Below are 26474 nucleotides of genomic sequence, written 5' to 3'. Positions count from 1 at the left end.
TAAGTTAAGAATATGCTGAAAACACTTTTTTGGAGTCTTTATCCCCTCTTTTCTCAAAATTCTGACGTGCTAAGCAAATTTGGGTGCCAGAATCGTGTTCAGAGGAGGAAAATACTTTGGAAACCACTCCGATATCAAAAATAAAAAAAGTAGAATTTTTCAATTTTATATGTAATTTATTAACATTAACAGGGTGTCTAGCCACCTGGAAAAGTCCTTGATTTTTTTTTTTTACCTGAAAAACCTGGAAAAGTTCTTGAATTTTTCATTAGGTCCTGGAATTTTTATATTTCGTGTAAGAATTTTTTTTACAACCACGTTTGGAAACACAAAAATTCATAAACATTTTTATGTACATATTTTTATGCAAAATTCAGGCCTAGAATTGCACAACTTTTTCTACTCTTTTCCATGTATGAGACTATTTTTAACTTAATTTAATAAAATATGACTTTTCCGACATTTTCTAAAACATTTTTTTTAAAGAAAATACGACTTTATTAGAATAAAATTCACATTTTCCAAAATTGAATTATTTGAAAGAATATTAACTAGAATTCTTCGCAAAATTAATTACATTTAATAATTTTAATCAAATTATTTAAAAATTCCATTATTTAAAATATTTTTCAATTGAAAGTTCTTTTAACTGCAATTATCTAAAATACCTGATGTAAAAAAATTCATTAATTAAAATTTATGAGCTTTAATTTAAAATTTCCTGAAATTTAATTATTTCTAAAAATTTTTACTTGAACTCACAAAAAATTTATTTATTTATAAAAATTTTAAACAACAACTTTTTCAAATTTCAGTTATTTCTAAAAATTTTTACTAAATTTATTTTTTTCAATAATATTTTAATGAAGTTCTTCGAAAATTTAATTATTTAAAATATTTTCTAAACTTCTGAATTCGTACACTTTGCTAAAATCATATTTCGAACAGTTTTTATTTTTTAAAATAATTTTAAATTATTTTTTCAATTTTTCCTATTCTGAATTGAATTTTTGAAAGTTTATTTAATTATGAAATATTGTAAATAAAATTTCTTGAAATTATTCCTATGAAACATTATTAAGAATTTATTTAATTTCTAATTACAATTGTTTGATAATAAAATATTTACTAATTGTATTTATTTAAAAATAAAAGAAGCGACTTTTTTGGGTTTTCTTGTAATGTAAATCGACTTTTTTTCTTCCTCTAAATTCGATCCGAAGCCAAAAAATGACAAAAATTAAATTTATTCATTACTAGTTTATTATAAAAAGAGACTTAAATTAATTTAATCTTGTACATTTAATGTATTTTTGTCATTGTTTGTTAAAATAGTACATACCTGGAAAAAAAAATTTTTTTAACCTGGAAAAATCATGGAATTTTATTTGGCAAAAACGCTAGACACCCTGATTAAAGAGTTTAAAGAGTTAAACATTGACAACGTGAGCTAAAAATGAATCACGCATATATGAATTTGTAGTGCTAAAATGTACTTAAACGTGTATACAAAGTGACATCAATGTGTCTGCAAATTAAAAAAAAGAATTTTTTTTTTTCTTAAAAGTTAAAAGTTTCGTGGATTTGACCATATATATTGGATTTAGTTTGCGTAATGCAAAAAAAGAAGAAAAAAAAAAAAATTGGTCCGAAACACCTAATAATTAGAGATAACATTGTTATTAAAGTCACTATTATGACGCGCGTTTTCTGTACGCGAGACACCGAACATTTACAGAGCGAGCCTATTAAATAATAATGCCAGCCAAGTTACTCGTGAAAGTGCCCATTATAAATTGTGTGTGTGTCTTATATATACTTGCTCTAAGCAATGCAGGCAGAAATTTATTTCCTTTTTCTCATATATATATATATTTACGAAATATGGAAAATAGTTCGATATACATGAATATATATGATCTGATCCCTCGATCTTTTACAATCAATTTTTCACGCAATTTGAATATTTTTTTTAGTTCGATCCATATTTCGAATTTTCACTTTATGATGTTTGTTTTTCAATTTTTTTCTTCTTATAATTAAATAAATAGGTTTCGCTTCATGGCGCGTTGAGGTATAAAAAAAAAACTTCCTGGGCATTATACAATTCTTTCTAATTTATTTTATTTTCATTAAAGTGTGCACAGTAAATTAATAATTGTCTGCTGAAATTACCCGGGGAATAATATTAAAATATTAAAATAATTATATTCAATTTTGTATGTAAAAATATGAAATTTCAATATTTTGAAGTAAAAGTATTTATTTATATTAAACCACTTTTTTTTAAATAATCGCTTATTATTAAAAAAAAAAAAAAAAAAAAAAAAAACTATTATCATGGAGATAAAATCTTATACAAAGAGAAAATGTACCCACATAAGACTCTCAATTTCTCGTGCGATAAAATCGCACATAATATTGAAATATATATTTAATTTCAATCGTTATTTCCGGATGATTGTCTATTTTTGTCTTAAATAGATTATTCGACATTTTATAACATTATTCGAATTCTTTTGGAAGATAAAATCTGGGTATTGTGTAGATATATATATGTGTGTGTGTAGTGAAATATATATACCAATTGAAATCGGATCCAGTTACGTTGCAAATTTATTAACGCAATTTCGTACGGAACATGCTCTGTCTTTGGATAGTTATTGCTTAGATTTTGAAATATGATTTCTCAGGTTTTATTGCCTCAGAAACGAAAGCTTCCACATGTATATATATATATATATATATAGAGCCACTATTTCACTTTCTTCAATAATAATTACATACACCGTGCTGTAATTCAGTTATTTCGACTTTAAATCTTTTAATGGCGAGGTGCAAGTGCAAATTCGAAACAGTAAAGAAACTTAAGTGCAAAAAAAAGAAAAAAAAAACAATTCTTAGAATGAGGAAGTGAAGTTGCGAATATTGTCGAAAGATTATTTGTGAACTAGATTTAAAATGCTTGCACTTTCATTCTTAGCGTGTTATATTCGTTTCGTTTTGATGAGCGCATTAAAAATGTATATAGATATTTTTGTAAACTGTCGTGAAATTTATAATTGGACAGTAAACAATGTATATGGGTTGATTCTTTGGAAATTGATCATTTTCGAGGGAGAAAAAATTTTTTTTTTTTAAAGTAACTGAAAATTTGATTTTTTTTTATCAATTTCGGTTTATTGGCATTAAATATAATTTTACTTTGAGTGATGATAAATATATAAAGTGGAAAAAAAACTGTAACTCAGTTAATAATTTTTTAAATAGAACTCGAAATTCTTGAAAATTAAAAATTTTAATTTTTCTTACAATGTTAATAAATTTTCACTGTCAATTTTTTTGAAACACTTTTTTCATGATTCTGAAAAATCAATCGTATGGATTTTAAAAAAGTTTCAATTTTTTCAAAAAAATAAAAAGATGCCATTTTGGCACGCTATTTGATTTCGACATATTTTTTCTTAACGGTAATTTAATTTATTTTGATAATTTTGTGATTAAATAATAATTTTTTTTTAAATAAATTTTTACAGTTCTGAACAGGACGGTAGTACCGTCGAAACGTTAAAAAATTGAAAATATTGATAGATTCTATTTTATATTTTAAAAAAATATTTTAAATAGTAAAATTGTCAAAAATTATTTTTTAAAAAAATTTTTTATTACAAAATATGATTTAGGTTCGAAAAATATGTCGAAAAAAAATTGAAAAAAATACTTTCAAAAACTTGACTTTTACCACAATTTTATTATTTTTCATCGTCAATTTTTTTTTCTTTTTTAAATTCTTTTTTATGGTTCTGAACAATCAATCGAATGGGATTTTAAAATTAAAATTTTTTTCAAAAAATAGGTACTTATTCTAAAATTGACGAAAATATTTTTTTTCAAATTTCAATAATTGAGTCGCCGGAAAGTAAAACCACACCACACAAAATTCTGACTTCAATTGAATTAACATGGCCGTCAGAATTTTATGTGTGGTTTTACTTTCCGGCGACTCAATTATAAATAAATTTAAATTTAAATAAATTTAAAAAAGTTAAAATTTCACTGGTTCTTTACTATAAAAAAATTCCGATGAACAAAATTTCAACTTTTGAGGTAAACTATAGGATCAAAATTTCTCAAACGGATTACGTAAAATTTTCAAAAAGAAAATTAATTTTCAATGTTAAATCGTTTTTTATGTCTACTGTAATTACAATAACTTTCTAAAAATATTAGACCAAAACAAAATTTTTGTTAAAGTTATAAAAAATTGAAATTTTTAGTTGTCTTAAATGCAAAAAAATTATAAAATTATAAAATAAATAAATTTTCTGGAGATCCAGTTAACAAATTTAAAAACAAAAAAGTAGGTTTTTTTGTCGTGCAATGTGGTATTTAAAAATAATTTTTGTTTTAAAAAAAATTGTTATTTTAAATAGTTTTTAAAATTTTTTATTTATAAAATGTTAATAAAAAAAATTATTTCTTTATGTCCTATAAAAAATTAAAAAATTATTTTATATTTTGCATTCATTTTTGAGTATAAAACCGTAGTGAAAAAAATAGCACTCAATAAAAAAAATTATTTAATAATTATTATTTATTTAAATAATAATAACATTAATTATTATTATTTATTATTAATAATAATTACGAGTAATGAGGCGTATGTATTTGAATACTAATCGCGCATTGTCTTCAATAAAAAAATATTAATTATTAATTATTCAATTATTATATAATTGAATGATAATTTATTAATTAACTTCTTTCCAAATGAGTCATTTTTTTCTCAACGATTTTGTACTTAGAAATATATGCGGAATATAAAACAATTATTAAATTTTACATCGGATATGAAAAGTAAATTTTTTTTTAATAAACAATTTTTAAAAAAAAGTTGATAATTTTAATATTTTATCGTATGAATTTAATCTGCAATGTTTTTAAATACCTTAAATTTTAATTTACTGTGATTTCTTTGTTTTTAAATTTATCAACTGGACCTCGATAAAATTTGTTTTTTATATGACAGCTAAAATATTCAATTGTTTATAATTTTATAACAATAATTTTTTTGTTCAAAATATTTTTAGAAACTGATTTTAATCAGAGTAGTAGTAAAAAAATTTGTTATCTAAAAAATTGTTTTTATAATTTTTTTTTATCATTGCAAGAAATAAGTATCTTTAAGACGAAAATTTATATAATTTTTCATTCAAAAAAATATTTAAAAAAAAATCGTTGATCAAAAAAAATTTTGAACTACAGCATCGTGTTTCTTATATAAAAGTTAAGGGATCTTTAATTTACATTTTTGTCTAAAGAATATAATTCAATAATAAGATGTTCAGATGATATAACACAAAGCCTTCTTTTTGAAAAATCACCCACATATTTCGATTCATTTTGTGCTGTACATAGAAGCTATTTTTTTTCCTTTGAAAATTAAATTTTTCACTTTATGAGCCAAAAGTTTTGAACGTTCAAATGAACAATTTTTTTTTCTAACTTCTTTAAATATGAATTTTATTACAAAATATTGTTTTAAATATCTAAAAAGAAGTTATTAATTTAATATTTGTTTAATTTATTGTTTTATTTTACATTGACATTATAATTTTTAATAATTTATTAATAATAATAATAATAATATTTTGTTCATTTGAACGTTCAGAACTTTTGGCTCATTTCACTTTAAGGAAAAAAAAAAAATAAAATCTAAAGACAATTTCACGTTTCTGTGATATTGAAATGAAAATGAAAAACAGCAGCAGCAAAAAAAAAAAAAAAAATATTGCGTCACTGAAAGCAGACAACCTAGAAAGTTAGTGAGCTTAAGCAGAAATGAACCTGAAACACATCACTATCCGCTCCATCGAACTCAAACGCAAAAATGTGTAATTCTTAACAAGTGGGACACTGATGGCATCGTTAAAAAGTAACGCCCACACACACATCAAATAATTATCTCCGGATGTCGTTTGCAATTTATTATGCCGTAAGACTGGTGAAAAAAAGGCAACATCACAAACCTGAAATAAATGTCTCAATATAAAAGTTACATACAAATTTTTCCCTATCTTCCATATTTTCTCATTACTAAACTAGAAAAAAAACATTACAGCCTATATATGTCGAAATATATGAATGGAATTTTCTTTTGCAAACAATCTTGAAAAATATATTTTTCATGGGCTGAATTTGATCTCGTTCAAGTGTATATATATATACGCACACTGCGTATTAAGCTTAAATGTGATCATTAACGAAATAAGAAAATTCCTCAAATGAAATTGAAATGAAAAAAAGAAGGTAAAAAAAAGTGATATTCACGTCACATAACACTTTTTCCATTATTATATGGTACGCATCTAATCAATTAAGAGTTAACTGGTTCTCAAAAGAACTGCAAATTGGTCGTCATTGCTTCTCTTGCAATATATAAGATATACAGCTTTTATATATATATATATATATATATATATATATATATATATATTTAAGGTCGGGACGAACTAGTTAACACACTGTATCTAATAAATCCTTCGAAACTGTGTCGAAAGTATATATATATACAAGTCCTTCGAGAGAGGTTTTACTTGCCAGAGGGGGGAGAAAGAAAAAAAAAAAAAAAACTTGACTCTTGCAAAATACCGGGAATCTATATAGCCGTTGTATATATCTAATGCAACTGACCTGGTAATGATAAATAACGAAGTTTACGACCTTCAAAGTGACTTTGTCAAAGGCGCGAATTTTCTCCTTTTACCGCATGTACATAAATTATATCGTCACATTTTTACAGTAATACTCGCATATTATATTGTCTTTTCGGGCGCTAATTTTACACTCTTTTATTTTTGCAATTAGCATTAAAATTGGTTATGGGTGTATAATAAGGGATCATATATACAAAATATTGCCTCTACATTTTCAAGTGATGATTTTAAAAGTATATATTGTTAGGAACAATATAACAAATGAAAAAACTACACAAACATCAAATACAATATCTGAAACTATAGGTAGAATAAAAATTTTATCAATGGAAGCAGCTTTGATGTCTAAATTGCAAAAGCAAATAAAATTATTTATAAGTAAATTTTACAAAGGGGGAGCATTTTTTCGAAAATTTTAAAATATTTAGAAGAGTCAAAAAATAAATTGAAAAAAGTATTTAGTAGAATTAAATATTTTTTTCAAATTATTATTTGACTTAAAATTTTATAACATATTTTCGAACAAGTTGTTCTGTGTAAAATTAACCTATCCCGAGTTGAAATTTTAATACTCTATTAGGTCTCTAAAAAACCTCGCAATAGAGATCTAGTGAGTCGAAATATTAATAGGGGAATAGTGTCAGGGTTGGACACTTGGCTTTTTTTTAAATAAGAACAGTAGCGCCACCTGTGTGCGTACGTGACGAATCTTCTAGTAGTGTAACCTAACTTTTTGTGGCATTACATTTTTGGAGAATCAAAAGTAGCGTCTCCTGTGACTTCGGTGCAATCGAAGAGACAAAAAAAGTTTTGTTTGACTTGTGAATAAACCTAAAAAAAATGTGTAAAAAAAGCAAGAATTCGGCAAGGTAAGCTTATTGAATGTATTGTGGGGTACATAATTTAAGAAGAAAAAAAGTGAAAAATCGAATCGCGACACATGTCTGGTTATGGTTAGCACAATTCGAAAATGATGCTTCTAGTTAGGGTTGGACACTTTATACAGTTAGGGTTGGACACCCATATTAATTATGAATTCGACACAATTTATAAATAAATTTTATTTTATTGATATTTCAGTGCAAAATTGTGCCAAAGATATTAGAAAAATAATACTTAAATTGTATAAATTTTGTTCATCATTTCATTGAGTTATTTGGAACAATAAAGCGTTATTTTTTGTAATTTGAGTTCATTCCTTTTTTAAACCCATGAAGCTTTACAATTTTTAAACAATAAGTAAAGATAAACATGAAAAAATAAGAATAAAAAAAATTACAAATGTTATTTTACGTTTTTATCAATAATGCGTTTCGATTTTCAAAAAGTGTCCAACCCTGACTGAAAAGTCCAACCCTGACTAGATTTTTTTTTTTTAAATGTTTATAACTTTTTTAATTTTGGACCAATCAATTTACTGTCCACAGCAAAAGTGTTCCTCTTTTGTAGATCTTTCCACCCATATACCACAAGTGACTGAATTTATCTAAACAAAATATTTATAAACAAAAAACCAAAACTGTGTCCAACCCTGACACTATTCCCCTACTCTATTAGGTCTCTAAAAAACCTCGCAATAGAGACCTAGCAGAGAATAAATAGAGGACAATGGTACAATGTAATTCAAATCTTCTTTCTATCCTCAAAACGTGCAGATTTTGAATTAAAATTAATCCTCTTTCACTACTCTTTTCTCCTCCATGAATAAAATTTTCTCCTTTATATATATAGTAATGCGCATGTGCCACAATTTGTGCGCATTTATTTATTCGTAAATCTTCGTACTCGTGTATACGAAGATTTACGAATATTGACGAATAGTCAGTTCATAATTTCACAATTCGTTCCCTATCAAAAATTAACTACTGGGGCAGTACGGCGCCAGTACTAACAGTAGTGGCGCGATATTGGTACCAGTACCGCGCCAGTAGTGAACTCTGGTAATTTTTGGTAGGGTTGATGCACGATACAATATATATATAAACATGTTTATCACATGGCTTCTCGTTAAGAATTAAACCTTTTACCTGCTGATTCTTGTCAATTTTTCCTAAACTCTCCCCTCTCTCATTGTCAACACTCGTCAGTTTGCTTCGCGACACCAATAATATAAAAAAGAGGATTAACAGAGATCAGAAAGAGGAATAAAATATAGATTAATAGAGACCAGAAAGAGACTTCAAATAAATAAAATATTTGGCAGAGGATTAATAGAGACTTTAATAAGAATTAATATATAAATATCGAGAAGACTAAAAGAGGATGAAAATCCGACACACTTTTATTGAAAAAGCACAGAGGATAAACTGAGGACTTATTATGAATAAAGGAGAATTAAAAGATGATGCTGAGGACTAATTAGTACTGATAGAGTATTCAATCAGCAATAGGGCGAATTGATCGAGTATTAAAATTTCGACTCGGGATATAAATAATTATACTATATAAAAATGTGACGGGTTTTTATAATCTTGAATTTAATTAATAAATATTATCAGATGATAAATTATCCGTAGATAATTTATTATTTATTTATTTATTAATTACAAGAAATAAGTAAATTATAATAAATTATTCGTAAACAAAGTATTATTCTTTATTTATTAAAATGAGTGTAATAATGCCACGTTCTAAGTCCGTAGATTTAGACACGTGTCTCTTTACAAAGTCTAAAATTAACACTAGTGGTTCTGGGCCTTGACAGAAGTAAGGTCCCTTAGGATGTATTTAGGGTGCGTGGGAGGGATGGTTCAGAGGATGGTGAGTGGGGGAAGAAAAGGTAGAATTGACGTGGATTTCGTTACACCCCCCAACTTAGATTGACCTTAGTCCCTAAGGTCGAAACCTTATAGATTGAGGTTTGATTTTTAGATGTTCATCTAGTGGTGTTGGTGCCGTAGGGGCACTTGTATACTGTACATTTGGTATATTGTTTACATTTGTTTTGACGCAGAATAAATTAATACATAGGTTCGTAGGAAGTAATTTAGCAAATAGTTTACAAACTCCCGATTTATAAAGTGAGTAAATTGTTAAAATGACTAATGATGTATATCCTAAATATTGTAATATATCTGTGCTTTTTTCCACCCATGTTTTGGTTCTACGAATATTTTTTATACTTTGAATCGAAGCTTCCATAGTGTCAATACTACGTTTTAGAGAATTAAATTTTTCTCTATGTAATGATTCTTGTATTATGGGTAATTGAGAGCTTAATAAATTTAAGTCGCTTTGACTAATTGCAAAAGAGATATTTTTTTTGAACTTGATATCGGAGTTATGTTCGATTAATTTACGTAATTTTAATATTGATTTTGGAGTGTGTAATATACAATCGGAATTACTGTGAATTAGACTAGGTTCCTTAATGGTTGTAATTTCATTTTTGTTGTTACAAACAACGTTCAATTCTATTTCATTTTCTGGTATTACAATAAATTGGTTTGGATCTTGAAGAGGTATAAATGCTAGTTCTGCTATTTTAAAAACAGAAAATTCACAGTATTTATCGGAAATGGATTTGTATCTATGTTTAACAATACTAGTTTCACAGTTTTCTACTTCGCTGATAAGAAAAGTTGGTTGTACCCTTTTACAAATAAAAGTGTCTTCTAATATTTTACAATTTCGCATTGTCTGTGTGTCAGAAGGGACATAGAAAGTTTTTTCTGGATTAATGAGTAGGATTTCGTGTGATGGGATTGGTGCAATGAATCCTGTTCCATGACGAATAGGTATTGGAATTAAGTGTAAAGTTTGGAGGACTGGTTCTTCTAATTCTGGTACTTTAAGAATGTATATTAATTGTTTGTGTGTAATGCTTACAGTTATGTCGGATATGTCAATGATATGTTGATAATTTTGCGGTATTAATTTAATTGGATATTTGGTGTTAGTTTCTTCTTCGATGAGTTGTAATTCTCGAATTAACATATTTGGTGTAAGAATTTGAGGATGTACAATACCATGTTTCCCATCGTTTATAGCATTTATTATTAAATTAATGTCTTCGCTGTATTCACTGATTGCTATTGTACAGACAGTAAGCATATTGGCGATTATAGTGTTTTTTGCGTTAGTGTTTGACGAATTTACTAGTTTATTAAGTTGATTAATCAAGGATCCTGATTCTTGGTTAAGAAGCTGTAGATCGTGAGAAGCTGTGTTTAATAGTGTTTTAATTATCCTAGTTTGATTCCCTATTGTCTCTGTAATTATTTTTTGATCTGAATATACTTTGTCGAATTCTTGATTAATAATCTCCATATCATTCTCATCGAGAGTACCGAAAAGTGTCTTAGATATGGATCCTATGATATTTAAAATTCCTTTCTTTGTACGAGAAAATCCTAATATTTGACGAAGTGTAACCTGAAGATCTGCCATTCTTAGTATGCGATTGTTAAGTACATTAATTTCAAATTCTTCTGCACATTCGTGGCATAATGCGACTGCCTTTGTATAGGCATCCTGAATTTGGATTAATCTATTATCGATACTACTAGTATCCACTCCTATAATTAACTTCCACGTTCGGTGATAGAGGCTTGTAGTGCACAAGTTCTCTGCGAATATTGGTGTATTCGTAATAGGTTTAAATATGATGTTGGAGTATACAATGGTGAAGAAAAAAGTAGTCGTAAACAGTAGTTTCTGCATTTTGTTTGTTTTTTTTTTTTTTTGCCTATAACGGAATGAAATTTTATATTAGTCACATTAATATAAAATTCGGTAATACGAGTAAATTATGTTTTAATAGTTGTATAACTTTAGTCTGTCGGCATGGATCAAGGTTCTGTCATTGTTAAGAAGTATTTCGTAATTATTAGTAGGTAATGATCTTACAATAGTTGCAGGGCCTTTCCAATCGGGACTAAGCTTGTTTTCTTTATTGTTTGTTACCATTACAAGATCTCCAATGTCAAACAATCTTTGTGGTAGAATTATTTTCGCGTCTTGTATTCTTTTATATTTTTCTTTACATTTTTGAATTTTATCTCGAGCTTTACCGATATACCTTTCGTGTCTTTCCTGCCAAAGTTTAACTAAATCAGGATATTTTAGACTTGGAGTAGTTGATAGTACAGAAGGTATGTTTGCATTTCGACCGAAAGTTAGATGAAATGGGCTAAATCCAGTTCCCTCATGTAACATTGTATTGTAAGCCATTGATATGAATTTAAGTGTTTTGTCCCATTCAGTATGCAAATCTGTCATAGCTGTCCTAATTAAATCCTTAACTGTACTATGTGCTCTTTCTAAACTACCATTACTCTGCGGATGAAAAGCTGTGGTTTTAATGTGTTGGATTCGGAACAAATTTTCGAAGTTCTGCATTAATTCAGATACTAAATTTTGTCCTTGATCAGTCAAAATGTGTTTCGGTGATCCAAAAATGTAAATATAATGATCGAAGAGTTTTTCTATTATTGTTTCAGAATGAACGTCCTTTAGAGGGATTAGTATGAGATATTTCGTCAGCATGTCTTGAATAGAAAGTATATATTCATTAGATTCTAAGGTAACGGGTAAAGGTCCAAAAATGTCCATTGCGATTTTATCGTTTGGTTCGACCGGAGTATCGGGTATTATTGCTTCGGATTTTCTTTTAATTCTTGTTAACTTTTGAGTTTGGCACGTATGACATTTTTTAATGTAATCTACTATTTCATTCTCCATATTTTTCCAAGTCCCTAATTCACGTGCTCTTTGAATCGATTTATTTTCGCCAAAATGTTGAGTCATTATAGATCCATGACTTTCTTGGATAATTTGTTGTTTTTCGTCCTTTGATAATTCGGTGGTTGAATTAAAACAGGTGTGTATCTTAATTTGAGGATATTTAAAGCTAATGAAAGATATTAAAATTTTTAACTTTACTCTTTCTGTTGATGTAATAGTGGGGTCATTAAACTGCATTCTTAAAATAGTGAGTTTTTTTGAGATTGTCCATCTTGCAGTGTTATCAATTATTCGGAGCCAATCTTTTTCACTATACGGGGGTAAGACTTTAATATTGGGATCATCGGTAAAACGTTTTCGAAATTGTTTCCATAATTTTCCATTGGCATTCGGTTTTTCTACCTCCCTAGTTTCTGTTCGATTTGCGAACCACTTATAATACTCTTGGTACAACTGTTGATCGTCTAATCTAATAGGTGTTGAATTTTGAGGTTGTGGTTGTTCGTTTTGAATAAGTTCTAGATCTAAATTTGGTGATGGATTTGTAAAGTCAAAATCATTGAATTCTATCTGATCGGTTGAATGTGTGTCATGAGAGGATGATTTTACATTATTGAATGGTGTCGGTGTGTTAAGATCTCGTTCCAACGGTACATCTAGGATCTCGATTTCAGGTAACTCGGTTTCTAAATCAAATTCGATTTCGTTTGGTTGTACCGAATTATTTTTGCTAGTAATATGGCATATGCGAGAAAGAGCGTCGGCTGCAGTATTTTCGGAACCCTTTTTATATTGAATTTCGTATTCATATTCTTCTAATTTAAGCCTCCATCTCATTAATCGCGAAGATGCATCCTTTACGTTAAATAACCACTTTAACGCTTGATGATCGGTTAGGATCTTAAATTTGCGACCTAGAAGATATTGTCTGAATCTTTGAACTGCCCATACAATTGCAAGGAGTTCTTTTTCAGTTGTTGTGTAATTGAGTTCGGGTGCATTAAGAGTTCTTGAAATATAATAACAAGGATGACCATCTTGACTTAAGATAGCTCCTAACCCTACATTAGATGCGTCTGTAATTAAAACAAATTCTTTTTCAAAGTCTGGATATTTTAATACCGGTGCATTGCAAAGGGACATTTTTAATGAATCAAAAGAGTTTTGGCAATTTGGAGTCCAGAGGAACTCTTTTGATCCTTTAGTAAGTTCTGTAAGTGGTTTGGCTATTGTGGAATAGTTCTTAATAAATTTCCTGTAATATCCGGAGAGACCTAAGAATGATTTTAGAGTGGTAAGGTTATGTGGAATTTTAAATTCTGATACCGCTTTGGTTTTATTGGGGTTAGGTTTAATTCCATCTTTAGTTACTAAGTGTCCCAAATATTCTAATTCGGGCCTCAAATATTCACACTTATCAGGTTGTAATTTGAGTCCAGTCTGGCGCAGTCTTTCAAAAAGTGTAACTAAATTTGTATTATGTTCTTCTATAGTGGAGCCATAAACAACAATGTCATCTAAGTAGACCATACAGATTTTGTTAATGAGACCATTCAATGCAGTGTTAATCATTCTTTGAAATGTGGCAGGAGAATTCTTTAATCCGAATGGCATTCTTTCAAACTCGAAATGTCCGTCAGGTGTCGAGAAGGCTGTAAATTTTTTTGAACTTTCTTCCATTGGTACCTGATGAAAACCTGAGCTAAGATCGAAAGCAGAGAAATATTTAGCGTTGCCTAAATTATAGATAATATCATCTATTACTGGTATTGGGTAAGAGTCTTGATCTGTGATTTCGTTAATTTTCCTAAAGTCTATCACTACGCGCCATTTTTTCTTACCAGATGCGTCTGATTTTTTAGGTACAATCCACACTGGTGAATTGTAAGGCGAGTCAGAGTCTCTCAAAATACCTTCTTTACGCATTTCTCCCACTTGAGTGCACACTTCATTTTCATGGCATTTTGGTGGTTGATAAGATCGGGTGTTAATTATTTTATCCTCTTTGAGTGTAATTTTATGGTGCGCAAGATGTGTACCAGGTAATGGGTCGCCTGGTAACCGAAATATGTCATGATATGAGTGAATTATTTTCAAAAGGTTTTCTTTAAAACAGGTCTCTACGTGGTTCAGTCGTGTATTATCATTTAGCAGTTTAATTCTTTTTGATAATTCATTCGCTGGAATGTACATAATTCCCGGTTCCGGCACGTTAGATGTGATATATTTATAATTAATATCCTTTAAATTCAGGTGTTTACTTGTAGGAGAATTGTTACTAATCGGGACAGTGACAGTTTGGTCTTGTATGGAGTAGATTGAATCTGGAATAAAGGGGTTATCAAAAATCCCTACTGTTCCCTTTTTCTTTGTTACAGGAATGCGAATTAATTTAATTTGATTTGGTGGTATTACAATCCCATCTTCAATTAACTGGTGTTCATGTTCATTCAAGCGCAATGTTTCATTTGATAATCGATATAAATATTGCTGTAAAAATGGTAACCCTAAAATACCGTCTTCTGGTAATGGAAAATCGTCAGGAACTATGTGAAAAACATGTTTTTTGTCTAAATAATTTACCTCTACCTTGTACTCAGAGGTTTGAACGTCATTTCCCATTTTGAACTGTTTTGCATGGAACTCTTTGGGAAGATTTTCTGGAAAATTTGATTTTTTAATTATATTTATAGAAGCTCCTGTGTCCACGAGGAGTCGTACATCTCGTTTGAATTCGCAAGGTCGTACATATATTGATTGCAATCTTCCGGATATGCAGCTAATTCGGTCTGTATATTCTCCGACGTTTCTGTTCCGTCGCCTGTTTCTTTGTCGTGTATTTCTTCCTCTGAGGAAATCTCTTTTGTATAGTGAACTCGCCCCGGGGGTCTTTTTTGATTCTGGTTTGTGTGAAAATCCGAGTTCAGTCTATCGCGGCATTGAGAATAAGTGTGACCAATTCGTTTACAAAAGTTACATGTCATAGTAGAGCGTTGATTTAAAGGTAGGTTATGGTTAGGTGGGTCAGATTGGTTAAATTTGTTTGAAGAATTCTGAACTGGAAAGGGTTTCCGACCGGAAGTAAGATTTTTTCCGAAATTTGGTTGTGAGTGTGGTCTAATGGTAGACAGTACTCTACTCTTTAGTTTTTCGCGATACCACGTTTCAGCTTCTAAAGCTTCTTCTTGTGCTTTAATAATGGAAGTAGGTTTTAATGGTCTAACTTGAGTACCTATTTCCTCCCGAAGGTTCATAATATATCTTTTGATGGCTGATTCTTCTTCAATTTGAAGAGCAATTTTTCGAGCCATTGTCCCGGAGTGTTTTGATTGAATCGCGTATTTAAGTTCATTAAATAATTGTCTATATTTCTGATTATATATTTGTACCGTGTCATTATTTTGTTTGCAGTTGTCTAGTTTAACCCTGCATAGTTCTACAGATGTTTCAGAAGAAAGGTTTATTTTAAGAGATGTAAATAGATCTTCAAAACTATTTGTAGGACAATGCCGAATAGCACGTTTGGCATTTCCTTGTATTTTTTCTGCCTTTACAAAATCTAATAAAAGGTCAGGTTGTGAGCATTTGTAAATAGCGCGTTTCACGTTTAAGATAAAGTCTTGAACACCTGCATCGTCTTGGCCATTTAAAATTTCTATAGTTCTTATAATGTCCTTTGCAGGAAAGGTTTCCGTTGTAGTCACTCGCTGTGGCAGGGAATGCGCGCCGCTTACACTTGTGGCACCGATCGCCCGCTGTGAGGAGGGTCCGGTATTATACAATTCTGGAAATTCTCTATAAATATTCTTTTCACTATCTTTGGGTGTTTCATCTAATTTTGGAGGAAAATTTTTATGTTTCCGCTCTATTGTCTCCTCTTCGGTGTCGTTCTCTTCGTCTTCGGTTAAAAGCAGGTTTTGTTTATGAGCAAGAAATTTTATTTCATCCATTCTTTTAGCATTTTCCGAATCTAATATTCTTTGATTATTTTCAAGTAATGTCAATTTTTCTAAAATTAATTTTAGAGTGTCTTTGTCATCGTCTTTGTTAATAGTATTGTCTTTAACTTTGTCAGTTTCGTTCGTCATTGTAATATTAATATTGTGATTTTCAGGTGTAGGAAGAGATGGAACAGAATTATTAATTAAAGAATCTTGATGAATATTCTCATCAAAACTCTTTAAAAATCTCAAGTAAGACTTTAAAGCCAGATTTTTTTTTTTTTTATTTATAAATTGTTTCTAAATTTCGAGTGTCGGGTGTATGTGTACCGAACGCGTTACAAAGTTTTTCTAAGTATGTGTGTTTTTAAAATCCTCACTTGTACAATCCGTCTACATGGAGTACATACAAGGTTAATTCGGATTCAGGTTTTTATTTTATTAACGGTGGCAGTGCTCTGGAACACCAGGAGTATACCAACGACTACTCTAAATTATAAAATTCTCAAAAATTTATGTATGTATATATATATAGATATATATATATATATTTGTCGTATATTTACTTTTCACTTGCCTCCTCTTTCTTGATGGATAATGACAATGGTCCAGTGGTGTTCTTCCTTCCTTCTTCTTCTGGGTTTTACCGCACTGCTTAGCGTTCCCGAGGTCTTATCGTCTAGATCGACGAGCCCTTTTGAATATTCTTTTAGATTAGCGGTTTACGTAGAATAGGGCCTACTTCAATTCAGCCACTAATTTTACCACAATTTAAAAGAATATTTATGTATATATTTTTGTTTTCTTTATCAAAAACAAAACACTTCCGTCACTATTCACTTAAATTTTACAGTAAGTTAACTGCAGGTTCGTATCAAGATACGGTTTGTAGAGTTAGTAGCGACTTTCCGTAAAAAGGTAAACTCAACACGTATCCTGGCTCAGGATCGCCATTTTTGTGACGGGTTTTTATAATCTTGAATTTAATTAATAAATATTATCAGATGATAAATTATCCGTAGATAATTTATTATTTATTTATTTATTAATTACAAGAAATAAGTAAATTATAATAAATTATTCGTAAACAAAGTATTATTCTTTATTTATTAAAATGAGTGTAATAATGCCACGTTCTAAGTCCGTAGATTTAGACACGTGTCTCTTTACAAAGTCTAAAATTAACACTAGTGGTTCTGGGCCTTGACAGAAGTAAGGTCCCTTAGGATGTATTTAGGGTGCGTGGGAGGGATGGTTCAGAGGATGGTGAGTGGGGGAAGAAAAGGTAGAATTGACGTGGATTTCGTTACAAAAAAGCATTAAGCTCTCTAAATTTTTCGAAGGAAATGAATAAAAATAATAACTTCATAATAATATTTTGTTATATTTCGTCTTTAAGTGGATAAAAAAGAAAATGATAAATTTTTTCACGTTCTTCGAAATTAATTTCCTGATGATTATATATATATATATATATATATTTTTTTTAAAAGTATAACAAAAACATGTTTACACATGTTTATTATTCAAATTACTTAATTTCCTTGTCTTTAGTTGTGATCTGATAATTTTAAATATATACATACTCTTATTTAATTAGTGCTTTTCTGAAATGGATGCTTCCGCCGATGTGTAATAGCCAGAAAAACATAACTGCGCCCACGCTTGTTGAGTGTGAATTTTTAAAAATGTCAAACACAGTAAAATAGAATATTGCATGTCAAGGTCAAACACATTTTCCGACTGCGAATTTATATCTATATATAAATAATGTATTCAAGACCCTCAAGCGTAATATTCCATTAACTAAATTCTGTGTGTGTCGCAAGAAAAATTCGCTCCCAAACTTGTTTGCATTATTTTCAAAAGACATTTTGATAATTTTTAAAATTCATTTAATTTCTTTTGTTCAAATTATTTAATTATTTTTTAATTTATAAATTTTTCATAAATTTTTAAGTTAATTTTAACATATTTATCTTATATGAAAATATATAAGTAAAATTTACTCCTGAAATAGTAAAAATTATTCCGAAAACAGTAAATTTTACTATTTCTGGAGTAAAAAATTGCCTGAAATGCGCAGAAACTGCGGACAATTCAGGTTTTACTTTTAAAGTAGTAAAAGTTTATTCGTTTTTCCATTTTTCTCCGTGTAAATCACTGTATAAAAAGAAAGTTCTAAAACAGTACCGAAAAGTACTAAAACAGTACCGATTTTAGGTATCAAAATAGAACCAATAAATGACAATTTAGAACCTGAAGTCGGTACTAAATTAATACCTTTCTTTTTACAATGAAACATAACCTATAAATTTACAGTTTTTCTCCGAATTACAGTGCTACCAACACACTCTCTTTAGAACATAACCTATAAGGGTACGGTCACACTATCTCATGCATGCAGAAATATTTGTCCGGTCACACTTCAACAAAATCTAGTGAATGTTTAGTAACTTTCTAGTTACAATCGAAATTTTTGGAAAATTACTAGAAAGTTACTAAACATTCACTAGATTTCATTGAAGTGTGACCAGACAAATGTTTCTGCATGCATGCACAGTGTATGCATGAGATAGTGTGATTGTACCCTGAATTGGCTGTTTTTCTATGAATTACAGTGCTACCAATATATTCTCTAAATTTGAATGAGTAAAAATTCACTAAAATATTACTGTATCAAATAATAGGTATTTTACTGAAAAATAGTGAAAAACAGGCTACTAATTTGAATTAGTGAACGAATTCTCACTAATTAAAATTTAAAGAATATGGTGAGAATGTAAAAAAGTTTCAAATAATTTTGATAAATCATAGAATAAACAATAAAAATGTAACCTGTCACAAAATTAGCAAATATGCGATTTAATTAAATGTCGTATATAAAAAGGTGATACGTTCATTATATGAATATATAATATATATATAAAAAAATATGAAGATTTAAATAATTGAGATATGAATCTTTTCATTCTTGATGAATATTTGTATTTCACATTATTATATAAAGCCTTTCTTATTCAGGGACATTATTATCCTATAAAACGAGAATTTATTTCCGCTGTAAAAGTCGTTCCTTTGGCTTACATTGCTTTTTCCAATATTGATATCATAATCCATAAATTCATTCAACAATTCTTTATATATATATATATATATATATATACCATTGAGATAGGAAATCCTGGCATTTGCACTAGTTTTTATAATCGAGGGCAAAAGGGGAGAAAAAAAATCTTGGGCGCGCCCACAAGCATTGTCATGTCTGTTTCTCAATTCACCTTCGTTCGGAATTATAAACGTATCTGTGTGTTTGTGTTTGTATATGCAAGTGTATTTCTGCCTAAGCTGTGAAAATAATATAATAATAGATACCTACTGTATATGCCTCGGAACCATTTTTTTTTTAACACCTGTATGTGGTCATAACTAGAGAATTATTTAACAAATTGATATATATTTACAACATAACAAGTAGCTATATTGATTCAAAATAGGACAATAACATTTTTTAATTATATAGTACGAGGTAAATTTTTATACTATATATATGCCTTCTAATTTGCGCGTGAAAATACCTTTTTTTACTACTACACGAAATAATAGAAATGTAAATTTCAAAACTTTTTTTTAAAATTTTTATACCATTTATTAATTACTTGTATTTTCCGATAATAAATCTCTCGATGATAAAAGACTTTCATATAAATTTTTTTTTTTTTTCAAGCGCGCATAATACGCCTACGCAATTCGTAAAAGGCAAATGTTGTGTGATGTAAAAAATACTGGTAACAAGAGAGACTCGCAAAAATGACCTTTTATCTCACTTTCCAATTTGAAGAATTTAGCGAGATAAAGAAACAATTTTTGTTCTTTTTTTTTTTAAAAGTGTTTCAAACTTTTCGGTAACATTTATTTAAGATCAAAAAAAAAAAAGTGTGGTCAATTTTTGTTCTAAAAAACAAATATTTAAACTGAAAATCAAAGACGCATGAATAAGCGCACTATAATATATTAATTTGTTAGAATTTTTATATGACAGAAATCATTATAGAATTTACTTTCAGCCGAATTTTTTTATTTCTTTGAATATTAGAAAGAATTCTTTTCTAACCGAATTTTCATTTTATAGAATTTTTAAAACGCCAAATTTTTATTGTCCGAATAAATATCTGGCAGAAAAATTTTGGAGCTTATTTTAAAATTAATCATAATTTCGTTGATAACTTCTGTCTATATATGGTTAATTTTAAAATTAGCGCCTAAATTTTTCTGAAAAATATTATTTATTCGGTTCAATTTGGACAAACGAAAATTGTGTAAAATAAAAATTTTGTTTTTCTTAACAGTTTTGTAAAATGTAAATTCAAAATAATGAAAATTCGTCTAAAAATAAATTTTAGTTTATAAAAATTCTGTTAAATGAAAATTCTAATAAATTAATTTTTATTCATGCATCTCGAAAATCACTGCGAAAAAAAATTATCATATGTTATCAGTAAATGATTCTGTTAATTTAAATTCAAGTGTAGATGTGTATGTGTATATGTAAATTTAAAAATATTCATATCACAAACTCTAGAACTGACCATATAATAAAGAATATGAACACTTTTATCTGAAATCAAGTTTTGCGGAAGCTATATAAGAATTCTTAAGAGAATATATTCTATTATACAGTCCACCTTTTGACCCTGCGCGTAACCTAATTGCTGCAAGATATTTAATCTCTTCTCAACGAAATTACTCATTCATTAAATAATAAGATCACCAGTATTCTGTACATCTGGACTATATTATGTGTATCATTTTATTTTATCTGAAAAAATGGTATACTGTGGATGTTTATATAGTGTAATTTAATATGAAACCTTTTATAGCTCATCATCAAAGGCGGTATACACTGAGAGACTTTTTGTTTAAAAATTTAATATAGTACGCTTTTCAATTTAGAAAAAAAGAGGAAATTATTGTATTATTATTATTATTATTATTATTTTCTAGTATGAATGTATCGAAGTTTGTAAAAAGTTAGATACAATTTCATAAATCATTCGAAATTTACAAATATTTCATACAATTTTAACACAGCACCGAAACTTTACTGAACATTTATTACAGGTTTAAGTGCAATTTTTGGAATATTTAAGTAGTACAAGTACTTTAGTAATATGTTCTTTTTACTAAAGTATCTAAAATAATCAATAAAAACTGATTTTGATATTACAGAAACAAAACAAAAAACTTTTAATCAAGGTAAAACTGTCGTAAACATAACCTATAATTCGTTTGCTTCTAAGGTCCCTTTCTTCGCGACGCGTTACATATATTTAACCGAATTTTCAATAAAAGATATTTTTTATTTAACTAAATTTCCATTTCGCAGAATTTTCATTTGACAGAATTTTGACTGAGCCAAATTTTTAAATGCCAAAATTCTTATTTCAACGAAAATTCATTTGCCAGAATTGTCATTTGATGGAAGTTTTATAACTCCGAATTTTCATTTGACCGAAATTGAAAATGGCCGAACAAATAGCCGACAAAAAAGTTTTGTCACGTATATTTTAAAATTCCCGCCAAAAATTTTCTGTCGACTATTTGTTAGGCCAAATTCGGTATTTTAAAATTTCTATCAAATGACAATTCGTAATCTGTTAAATGAAGTTTCAATGAAATAAGAATTTTTAAAATTTAGCTCAATCAAAATTCTGTCAAATGAGAATTTTATTAGATTGAAATTTGGTTAAATTTGGAAATCTTTTATACATGAAAATTCAGTTAAATAAAAATTTTTAAATATGAAAATATTTCAAGAATTTTTAAATTTAGCGCCATTAGTTAATTTATTTGTGTTACATGGTTGGCAATCATTCACAAGATTCCTAACCTAAAATTTTCAATAATTTTTGAAAATACATAAAAATTTCTATTCCCATCTATATAGAAGTTGAATATCTTTTCTCTACTATATAAATGAATAATAAATGATGTAATATTACGAGCATATAAAATGGTAATTACAAAACTGGAATTTTATTTATTCTTCCACACCTTGTATACTTTAACAATATATATGTTATGCTCTGATTGCACACATATATTATACTTTTTGACTTTGAACTTGTGAGAACCTGATACCCCCCTTCATTGCAGTATATACGAGTTTTATAGATCGAGTCATTGAGGACAACGCAAGAAGAGTGAAAAGAATGAAAAATTGTTTAAAGTAAGTAGGTGCGCCTATATATATATATATATAGTGAACGTCGATATATTTATGTTCGTAGCGAGAGTGTAAGTGCAATATATATATGTATATATGATGCAAAGTTTATGTTCCTCGTTTTCTATATTGAAAAGCAAACAAAACACACATACACATACATAACTGGTTTTAAGAAACAATGTACTTGAAGAAAAAGGTTATCTTTATTGTACAATTATTTTGCAGTTTGAATCTCATTTTTATTTTATTATATTTATGATTTTAAAATAGGTTTTTACTTATTTTTTGATGAAGTGAAAAAGTTGTAAAACATTAAATAGTATAAAAAAAAACAATGTGTGTTCTATATTTATCCCATATGACTTTAAGGCTAATTGGAAAACGATTTTTTGTGAAAAAAACCAGGTTTGCCTTATTGTAAATATATATATAAATGCAAAAGGAATAATCAAATTTTATAATTAAAAATTGTAAATGTAATTTTGAATTAAATAAAATGAAATTTTTCTTGAATTAAATAAAAATATATATTTAAATAAAATAAATTAACTTAAAATTATAATAAAATTTTATATATTGCACACGAAAAAGAAAGATCACTTATAGTTAGTGTTAATTTAAATAATTGATTTTTTAACTAATTTAATTTAAATACTTGTCAAGTCGACAAATCATTGTACAATATTATGTTTACAAGTCCTAAATATATAATTACGATGATATTTATAAAAATGAGCTACCTAATGTAGAAATTAATATACATAGGGAAAAGAAGACGAAATAGAATGTTTAACATTAAAAACACTGACTACCTAAAGCATTAATTTAGATGAATATTAACAGTAGGACGTCACTATTTTTTTAATATTATTGAAATTTGAGTCGAATCTTCAACTTCTATAGCGCGTTTTTTTCCAGCATATATATACATAAAACCAGATGAAAAATTTACGATGAATTATTTTAAAAATATAGTAAAATTGTTCTGATTTTTGCAATTCATATTATATGTTTCATTTTTGTAAAAGTTGGTTTCTTTTGCGCGCGAATTTTAAAATCTTTAAGTATAGAATTGCATATATTTTATGTCTATACCAGCGCTACTGACGGTCGTCAACCGGTACTAGTTTTCACTTTTTTAACTTAAGTTATTTTGAAAAATAATGACTGCAGCTTTATAAGCTTTATTCGGGTTTCTGTCACTTTTTTGTTGTGTTACTTTTTAAATACATTTCGAAATAAAATAATATACAAATTGAAGCTTTTAATTATAGTGTTGTATATAATTTAATTTATACAACGACTAGAAAATCATAAAAGCTTATCAATTCAAAATTATCAAAGATCTTCATTATCACAAAAGGAAAGGTACCTATACACTCTAAATCTGAATCAGTGAAAATTTCACTGACTTCAAATCAGTGAAATTTTCACTTCTTCTTTTAAACTCCATCGAGTCAAATCTAATAAAACCAATTGATTATGATGAACTTATAGATGACTTTGCAAATTTTTAATTTCCGTTTTGGGACAAATATCAGAGACTTATTTCATTGTTGGTGACACAGAAAATTAAAAGGCATTAAAATAATAAGCGTTGCAGCTTATTTTAATGACTTTTAATTTACTGTGGATGGAAAATTAATGGAAATAAATAAATCTGCCGCTCCAATTTTATCATTTGATTTGCTGTTTAAACTGCATTATATGTAACTATAACGTACATTTTACTAAGTCTTTAAGCTTCTTTTATAATTTCATCGAGTTTTACATTTTTAAATCAATAAAAAAGCAACAAAGCTCTGTAGCCATATATACTCTCTAAATTTGAATCAGCGATAAGTATACCACTGGTACCAATCAGCGGATATACGCTGAAAAATCAGTGAAATTCCACTAATTCATCAGTGCATATAAGCTGATTAGAATCAGTGGTATACTTACATATAGCTGAGAATCAGCGAGATTCCGCTGATTCAAATTTAGCGAGTAAGTTTCTGTTTACTGATTCAATCAATTACTTAATTCAATATTACTGTAGTACACTTTTCACTGAATAAACCAGTAAGATTTCACTGATTGCCAGTGACCCAGTTCTGGCTGATTCAATCAGTGAAATTTCACTGGAAACCAGTTAGATTTGACTGATTCAGATCAAGAGAATACCTTAAAACGCTTGCCCTAAAAGGGTCGGTAAAATTACAGTAGCCTATAGTAAAATTATTTTTGTTAATCCGACGCTGAATAAAATCTCTTTGCTATTATGATTCTTTTAATAAAATTTACACTTTATTGGGTATTATAAAGGAAGGTTTATCCAAATATTGTTCTGCCATAAATAGCTAGACCTATGCGACATGTCAAAAGGTTTTGGCTATATAATAGATTAAGTTTAATAAAAGTGCTAAATGTTTCTTTATTACCCCAAAAAAGGAAAGATTTTGACTTTGACAAGGTGGGAAAAAAATGAAGTTAATTTACTTTCTTGATAACGCATATACATATTGAATACGAGACGAACTCGCAAGACCTCTGAGACTTTAAAAGTGTGCAAGCGGACGGACGGCTTATAGTTGCAACGGGCAATACCATGAAATGGAATGGAACTGAACGGAATGGCAGGAGTGTTACAAAATATCAGCTTTCACCATATCAGCACTATGTGTGTGTGAGTGTGTATCTATATATACAAGACGGCGCTTGGCGTCGCGCGGCGGCATTATACCGTACCAGCCTGTGCGGAATAGCATAATGCAAAACTCGAGCGAACCTCGATCGTCTGTCAAGTCCGTCCAGAATCAATGAGAATATTTCATTTCCTGCTTGTACAACATTTTCTCCCACATGTGTGACACTCGCTCGCATAATGCTGATCAAATTGGATTAGAAAAGGGAATAATGCATATCTCTCAAGAGGCCTATACAATATATAATAATAATAATAATATAAGAAAAAGGAAAAGTGTATTTAGTCAATATCGTCAAATCAAAATTTATGATAGAAAGTACAAACCTTATAATTATTATTGAATTATCGACACATGGTATACACATTTATTTATATTCGATTCTTTTTTTTTTTCTCGCGCATAACATTCTCACGCGTTAAAGAATGAAAATTCACTTTCATTGATATGAAAATATAATAAGGAACTGGAGAGAGAGTAAAATTTTAATTGCATTAAAAGCCACGTGTGAATAATGTAAAGTTTGATTTGTCATCATCAAATATTTTTATGCCGTTGCAGCACTTTCCATTTTACGCCATACGGACAAATTATACCCCCCCCCCACGGGTTTAATTTAAATAAAACAACAAAAAGCTCTTACAATATTATATTATAAACAAATGGCAAAAATTATATCACAACTTTTTTTTTTAGGAATTCTCTTTTTTTTTAATTTTAAACATCAGAATGATTTATTTCCTAAAGATAAACGCGTTTTATTTATTATATTCATTCTAAAACGAAAACGATGAATCGGATTAACATTTATTACGTATACACACTTTATATATTTTGGCTTGTATAATAAATACATTAGAAGAAAGTATTGCAATATTTTAAATAAAAAATGAAAACAGTATTTATAGTAGAAAAGATTGACAAAAATGTTAATGTGAAACAATATTTAGAAGTATTAGACTTGATTTTTGAGTGTGTAATATATAATACATATATATATCAAAGTCTTTGAATATATAAATCCGCGTGCGAGAAAAAAAAATTATACATAAGATGTACCTCGCATTATACCTATATATAACTTTAGATGTCTTATGTCATGGTTCTCTAATCTTGTAAACGTCCCATGACGTTTGCGAAATGAGAAAAAACTGTCATATATAGTCATTTTAAACATTATACACCATTGTTATCGTGAAAATTTGCTATATATGTA

This window comes from Leptopilina boulardi, unplaced genomic scaffold (genome assembly GCF_019393585.1).
Source record: "Leptopilina boulardi isolate dan_hultmark-lab unplaced genomic scaffold, ZJU_Lbou_2.1 LbouV2_328, whole genome shotgun sequence".
Lineage (NCBI taxonomy): Eukaryota > Metazoa > Arthropoda > Insecta > Hymenoptera > Figitidae > Leptopilina > Leptopilina boulardi.
Note: the sequence above shows the minus strand (reverse complement) of the source record.